The sequence below is a fragment of the Cryptotermes secundus genome, unplaced genomic scaffold (genome assembly GCF_002891405.2).
Source record: "Cryptotermes secundus unplaced genomic scaffold, Csec_1.0 scaffold262, whole genome shotgun sequence".
In the NCBI taxonomy this organism is placed as follows: domain Eukaryota; kingdom Metazoa; phylum Arthropoda; class Insecta; order Blattodea; family Kalotermitidae; genus Cryptotermes; species Cryptotermes secundus.
Genome location: NW_019739214.1, coordinates 2268787 through 2274786, shown reverse-complemented (window position 1 = coordinate 2274786; position 6000 = coordinate 2268787). Strand labels below are relative to the sequence as shown.

The 6000-nt window shown below is 39.5% G+C and overlaps 1 protein-coding gene across 1 annotated transcript in view; it reads left to right on the top strand.

The window, feature by feature from the left end:
- The first annotated feature begins 263 nt into the window (after window positions 1-263).
- LOC111871681 (clavesin-2) overlaps window positions 264-6000 on the top strand; it is a 38621-nt gene continuing 32884 nt past the window's right edge. The window contains exon 1 of the mRNA XM_033754348.1: window positions 264-387. The gene's annotated coding sequence lies outside the window, so the exon portion shown is untranslated. The remainder of the gene's footprint in view (window positions 388-6000) is intronic.

The following is a 6000-nucleotide window of genomic DNA, read 5'->3' as shown; positions in this document are numbered from 1 at the left end:
TGCATATCTGTAACTTTAACTTAAGAAGAAAAAATCCCCTCAGTAAGTCCTCTATATTTTTCATATTTCTCTTTGTGACTTGGTGCTTAAGCACAGGGGTAACTGTATTTTTAACACGAGAACTATCTCCGTAAGTTGGTCACAATGCTATCTGCATAGCACAGAGCGCAAGTGCTAGTTCTGTTATTCTGCCTGCAGATGCCGCGAGAGTCGCATTGATTTGTGGAGAGCGCCATCATTTGGACGCCAAGCGAAGCGGGGCGCGGCGGTCGATATGCTGTTGCGGTGTATTGTGATGCCTACGCCAACAAGCATAGGTTAGCCTACTTAACGGAGTTAATCTCTCATCATGCGAAAGGTTTGAAGCATCTTCATCATTAAACATACGTGAGTACCAAAAATTCTGCGACGTAGATCTAAATATTTTAATATCTTTTATTGAGCAATGCTACGATAACTTTTTGAACCATATGCAATACTGTACGTGACGTAAACCATGCAGTTAGCATATGATATACAGTGACATTTTTAAATTATAGAGCAACAGATAAAAGACAACAGTGTAAAAGCGACTAAACAGTAATAAATAAAATTGAGTCATTAATTAATATTGTAGGAAAATGCTTAAAATGGTGAATATCCAATTCGGTAATTGTTAAACATCTTGCTGGCTACCAAACAGAAGTCCGATGTCTCGCTTAATGCTAGTTTTGACTAAGTGACATTTTAGTTTCCTTAGAAATATATCTCAGATTATTTATATAAGATATAAATTTCATTGTACTATACTACTTATTACAGTCAGTATTACTCGTACTTAGCAACATATTACGAATGCTGTGAATATTTTTAATTACATTTAATGTGACCGATATAAGTCGAATATATTTCATATCGAGTTCAAAAATTCACATCGATTCTTATATATGTCTCTATATATCAAGAACTGTGTTACCAGGCAACGTCTATGGGAGACAATGATTTGAATTCGAAAATTGCCCTCAGTGGTTAGGTTTATATTCTGGAAATACTGGATTAGAATCTTGACCGAAAAGCATCCTAATTTGACTGAGGTTTTCCATGAGTATCCTTGGTTCCCTTAGGCAAATTCCGGGGTAATGTCTGGATTTAGGTCACGACTACTACTTTCATACTCCTTTCTAATTCACTGTTCATTTCTCTTTCCAGCATTCGTTGGTTTATAGTCTAGCTATTAACAACATCGTAAAGAATAAGAAAATGCAAATTAGAAATGAACTGATGCATAACCACAAATAGCTTCCCAGGTGCTGATTAAACATTAGTGTCAGATATTCGAGGGAAATGTGTCAGTCGGTAAAAAGAAATCTTCATTACCGAGAGCAGCGTTCGTATTGACAGAATTCGACGAACTATTCTTAGCGTCCAGGATTGTACATGCTACCATCGCCGGATTTAGGAAAGGTGACCACAACGGTTCCCTAGGATCTCCATAAAACGATAATAAAATCTATAGATTTTATTGAGAAATTCACTTGTCTAAAATCACGAAAAGTTAGTTTTTGTTTTTAGTTATTTCAAGAAATAAGAACAGAAACAAAATGCCGTAACCTAAATCTGTTGTTCCTGATACGGGTCTCAAAATTTTGAGTGTCCCTGTGCCTCCACAACTATAAATTCGTCCCTGCAATCTATTAAACACAATTCCTATGGCGCGTGTGGAACTATATGTGAGAATTTCTGAAAATGAAGTTAGTGTGTGTCGGTTTTAGTGATGTAGAGATTTCTTCTGGAAGATGAGACTCTTTAGAATTCTAAAGTCTCTGGGAACATTACGTACTGAATCTTTCATTAAATTACTTTAAGGAGAACTTACCAAAATGCTAGTCATTTCTCAGTTAAAAATTATCTTCACTTCTGCTTATCAGACCAGGTTTTTGAGTAAGGAATTAGCAGCTTGCCTTACTTAATGGCACGTGCTTTTCGAATTTATTTATTTTCATATTCTGATGGCACACATGTGCCACATGTATACATTTTAACCCACATATGTTAAAATTCATGATGATGGAGACCACTAAGTTCATATACCTTAACCTTGGGATCGAAGCCTGATGAGGTGGATTTCTTTCGGTTTACCTAATCCTTCCAGCCGCACGATAGCCCTGGGGTTGACTCAGCCTCTGACAGAAATGAGTACCAGGAATATTCTTGGGGTAAACGGTGGCCGGCACGTAAGGCTGACAACTTTACCGCCATCTATGAGCCGATTGTCTAGAAAATGTGGGAACTTCAACATCTCACAACCCTATGGACCTCCACGGCCTGTTACAGTGATACATTTACTTACTTTTATTTTATTTTATTTTTTTTTTGCTTTAAACTTGTTCATTGTGACGCGTGGATATGAATAAGGAAAATCCCTACTAACTTGATTTCCGCTTACATCCTTCATTTTAAATTACTGAAGTCATCACATAAGAAATTATTTTATTCTTATTATCATGAATATGAACTGTATGTTACTGTCTGGTCACCAAAATTCAGGGCAAAATCATGCCATAAAGTTAGTAACAGATGTTCTGAAAGTGTGGCACAGTTCAGATATTTGGGAACGAATATAAGAAATCAAAACATGATTCAAGAGGAAATTAAGAGGAGATTGAAGTCGGGTAATGCCTTCTACCATTAAATTAAAAACATTTTGTCTTCTCACCTGCTGTCTAAAAACATAAAGTTTAGAATTTAGGAAACTAAATTTGCCTGTGGTTTTGTATTGGTTTCTGACATTAAGAGAGGGACACAGACTGAGAGTATTTGAGAACAGGGTACTGAGGAGAATATTTGGACCGAAGAGAGATGAAGTGGCGGAAAATTGGAGAAAACTACATAATGAGGAGCTTCATAATTTGTACTCCTCTCCAGACATAAATAAAATGATTAAGTCAAGGAGGACGGGGTGGGCAGTGCATGTAACACAAGTGGGGCTAAGAGGAATACATGAAGGAAAAGCTAGAAGGCGAGAGACTACTAGGAAAACTAAGACGTTTGTGGGTGGACAATATTAAAAATTGATCTTAGAGAGACAGAATGGGATGTTACGGATTGGGTTGATGTGGCTCAGGATAGGGACAAGTGGAGGGCTCGTGTTAACACAGTAATGAACCTTCGGATTCCATAAGATATTGGGATGTTCTTGAGTAGCTATGAGTGATAGAGTGACGTATTGAGCAGATCTACCTGTCTCTGGGCGATGGATGTTCAGCTGTGCCATCACTTGACATACACGCGGTAGCGTATTTATTTGAGGCACTACGCCACGAGAACAAGCCGGAATGTCGCGGGTTCGATTCCCTAAGAAGTCATTGGGTTTTCCAATTGACGTAATCCTTCCAGCCCCACTATGGCCCTGGGGTCGACTCAGCCTCTGACAGAAATAAATACCAGGAATCTTCCTGGATGTAAAGGGCAGCAGGCGCATAAGGCTGACAAACTCATCGCCATCTATAAGCCGATTGCCTACAAAATGTGGGGGCCTCGAAATCTCAGAGATCTAATAGGCCTCCAAGGCCTGTTACAGGTGTATCTTTACTTTTTTATTTAACTTTTTATTGTCATCGATAATACTGATTTCGAACTGGGTACCTCCAACAAGACAAACATGACACTACTGAGCTAACCTATACGATACAATAAACGATTTGCACTGACGATTTCATGAAAAATTCCGTTGACTACTGAAATTAGTGACGTGTGCACCCTTGGAACTTGATATAGTTGATACATGAGATATTCTGCTTCGCTTCCTCTGTAACCAGATTTCATTCATATAGAAGCGGAACATAGTTAAAAAAATATATATATTGCCAGGGAGATGATATCTGTTTAATCATATCCTATATATATTCGAAGCGAACAGTTTTTATAACATGAAAACGAAAAGAACAGTAGATAACTTTATGTGACTGGCCACCCTAAAAAAAACTCGTCATCCATGAAGCCACAGTATTTCGTGCCGCGCTGACAACAAAGGCATTGCAAATTTTGCCTGAATTGGATGGAGAGTACTACGTACGTTTGCCACTCTGTTGACTTTAAAAGGCATATAAACCTTTCAAACATGGTAGTCCGTATACGCGTATCTACGAAATGCTTTAATATTAGGAGACTGAATTTCTTCCCATAGAATATACTTACGGGTTTCATATGATTTTCAGAATAAACACAAAATAATTACTCTTAATATTGTCACATGTAGTATGTGTGTGGCTATAGACGGGGTTTGGGTTAATGAAGGGATCTTATTGGCTACTTATACATACCACTCGTAACTGCAAGTTCGATAATTACAACGCCACCGAAAATCTCCACATTTCACAAATCATCACAGCACCCGCAAAGCTTTTCCCAGCCTGCTGTCTTCACCAGCCGTTTCCTGGTAACGGATGTTAACGGTGGTGATTCTTCGGCTTCCCACCCTCATTTACTTTCTTCACAGACTTCCATTTACTTCACGACTGGCGGTGTACCGCCACTGCCAATCAGTTCGTCTTCGCGTCGAGCCCCTTGAGACTCACGCCCAGCAATTTTCTTCGATTGAACCTTTGTGGTCATAGCCCTTATGTAACATCTTTGAAGAAAGGATGCGTCTGTCGTTTACAATTGCTACTGGTCCTCGCCACCGCAGTCATTCTCGGCTCCAAGTACCGCGGGGTTCAGGATCGTATTATATTGTCTCAGATTCGAGACTTCCACCAACATGTAACAACAGCCGCTGTTTACCGAGTCACCGCTTAGCAACGGGAACATGTTTACCGAGCCGTTGAGCAAAACCGGGTCTGGCATAGCCTATCCACCCATCTCGCGATCATTGCATAACAACGGCTAAGCATGCTACAATATAATTAAGGGTCTAATTTCTGTAATGAAGACACGGTATTTTTCTTGTGAGGAAGAACCTGAATTATTAAATATTGTAACGTGTAGCGCAACACGTCACAATATAATTAGATAATTTTCAGCAATCGAAGAGTCAAGGCGAATAAAAGTGTTGCAAGAAACGGAGGAAGCTGTACTTCTCCGAAACTATGAAGACTATGGCTTTTAATTAATTTAGGGGTTGTTTTTTGACATAATCTTCTATATCTGTAAATAATTAACTGAACTAGCGGCGTTATTTTTCCCCTTACCATAACTGTTTTATACAATTAGTTGACTGATTCAATTTACAACTAATTCTTACATATTTTTTTATCATATTGCAGGAAATGATCAAATAATAGGAAGACTTAAACACATGTGTGTTTCATCTCTGAAAGATTTCAGTATATATATTGTAACGTGTTTCGTTACAGAATACGCCGTAGAGATCGTTAACTAGTTTATTTAACAATCTACAAGTATCGGATACAATTAATGGTAACACTGTTACGGGTTTCCACACTTTAAAAACCCTTACAACAAAATCTCTTAACACTGTCTTCAAGAGTCTTCAAGTATTAATAATGCGGGAGCTATACAAGTCTCCCTGAAATACACACTCCGAGTATAACTGTACTACAGCACTCACTATGTCTGGAAAGCACACAATAAGTCTTCCGCTCGCTGACTTCTTAGCTATCGCACACTCGCAGGCTGCTATGTTTCAACTCACTCGTAGCTGCTGTGCAGTCCGCTTATATAGCCGTGCGCTGTTACTAGTGTGACGTGGCGTATAGCCTAGGACGCTGTTACCCCTTGGTGACGTCACCGCTGTTGATTCGCTTTGCATAGCTTCAAGGTTGCGGGGACTCGGCTAACTTCGGCTCCGCTCGGCTCACTTCGGCTCCGCTCGTGACGTCACCGCGGGGAGAGATTGCGGGGTGATTACTCGCCTATTACGCGAGCGCTACGTTACCGCGACGTGCAGCTGGGGAGGTAGGGGTCAACATGTCACAATATATAAACAGGATGTTCCAGGAGTTTTGTGCCATACTTCAGGATCGTGCTGAGGGTTCCCTATAGAATAACTTTTAAATAGGA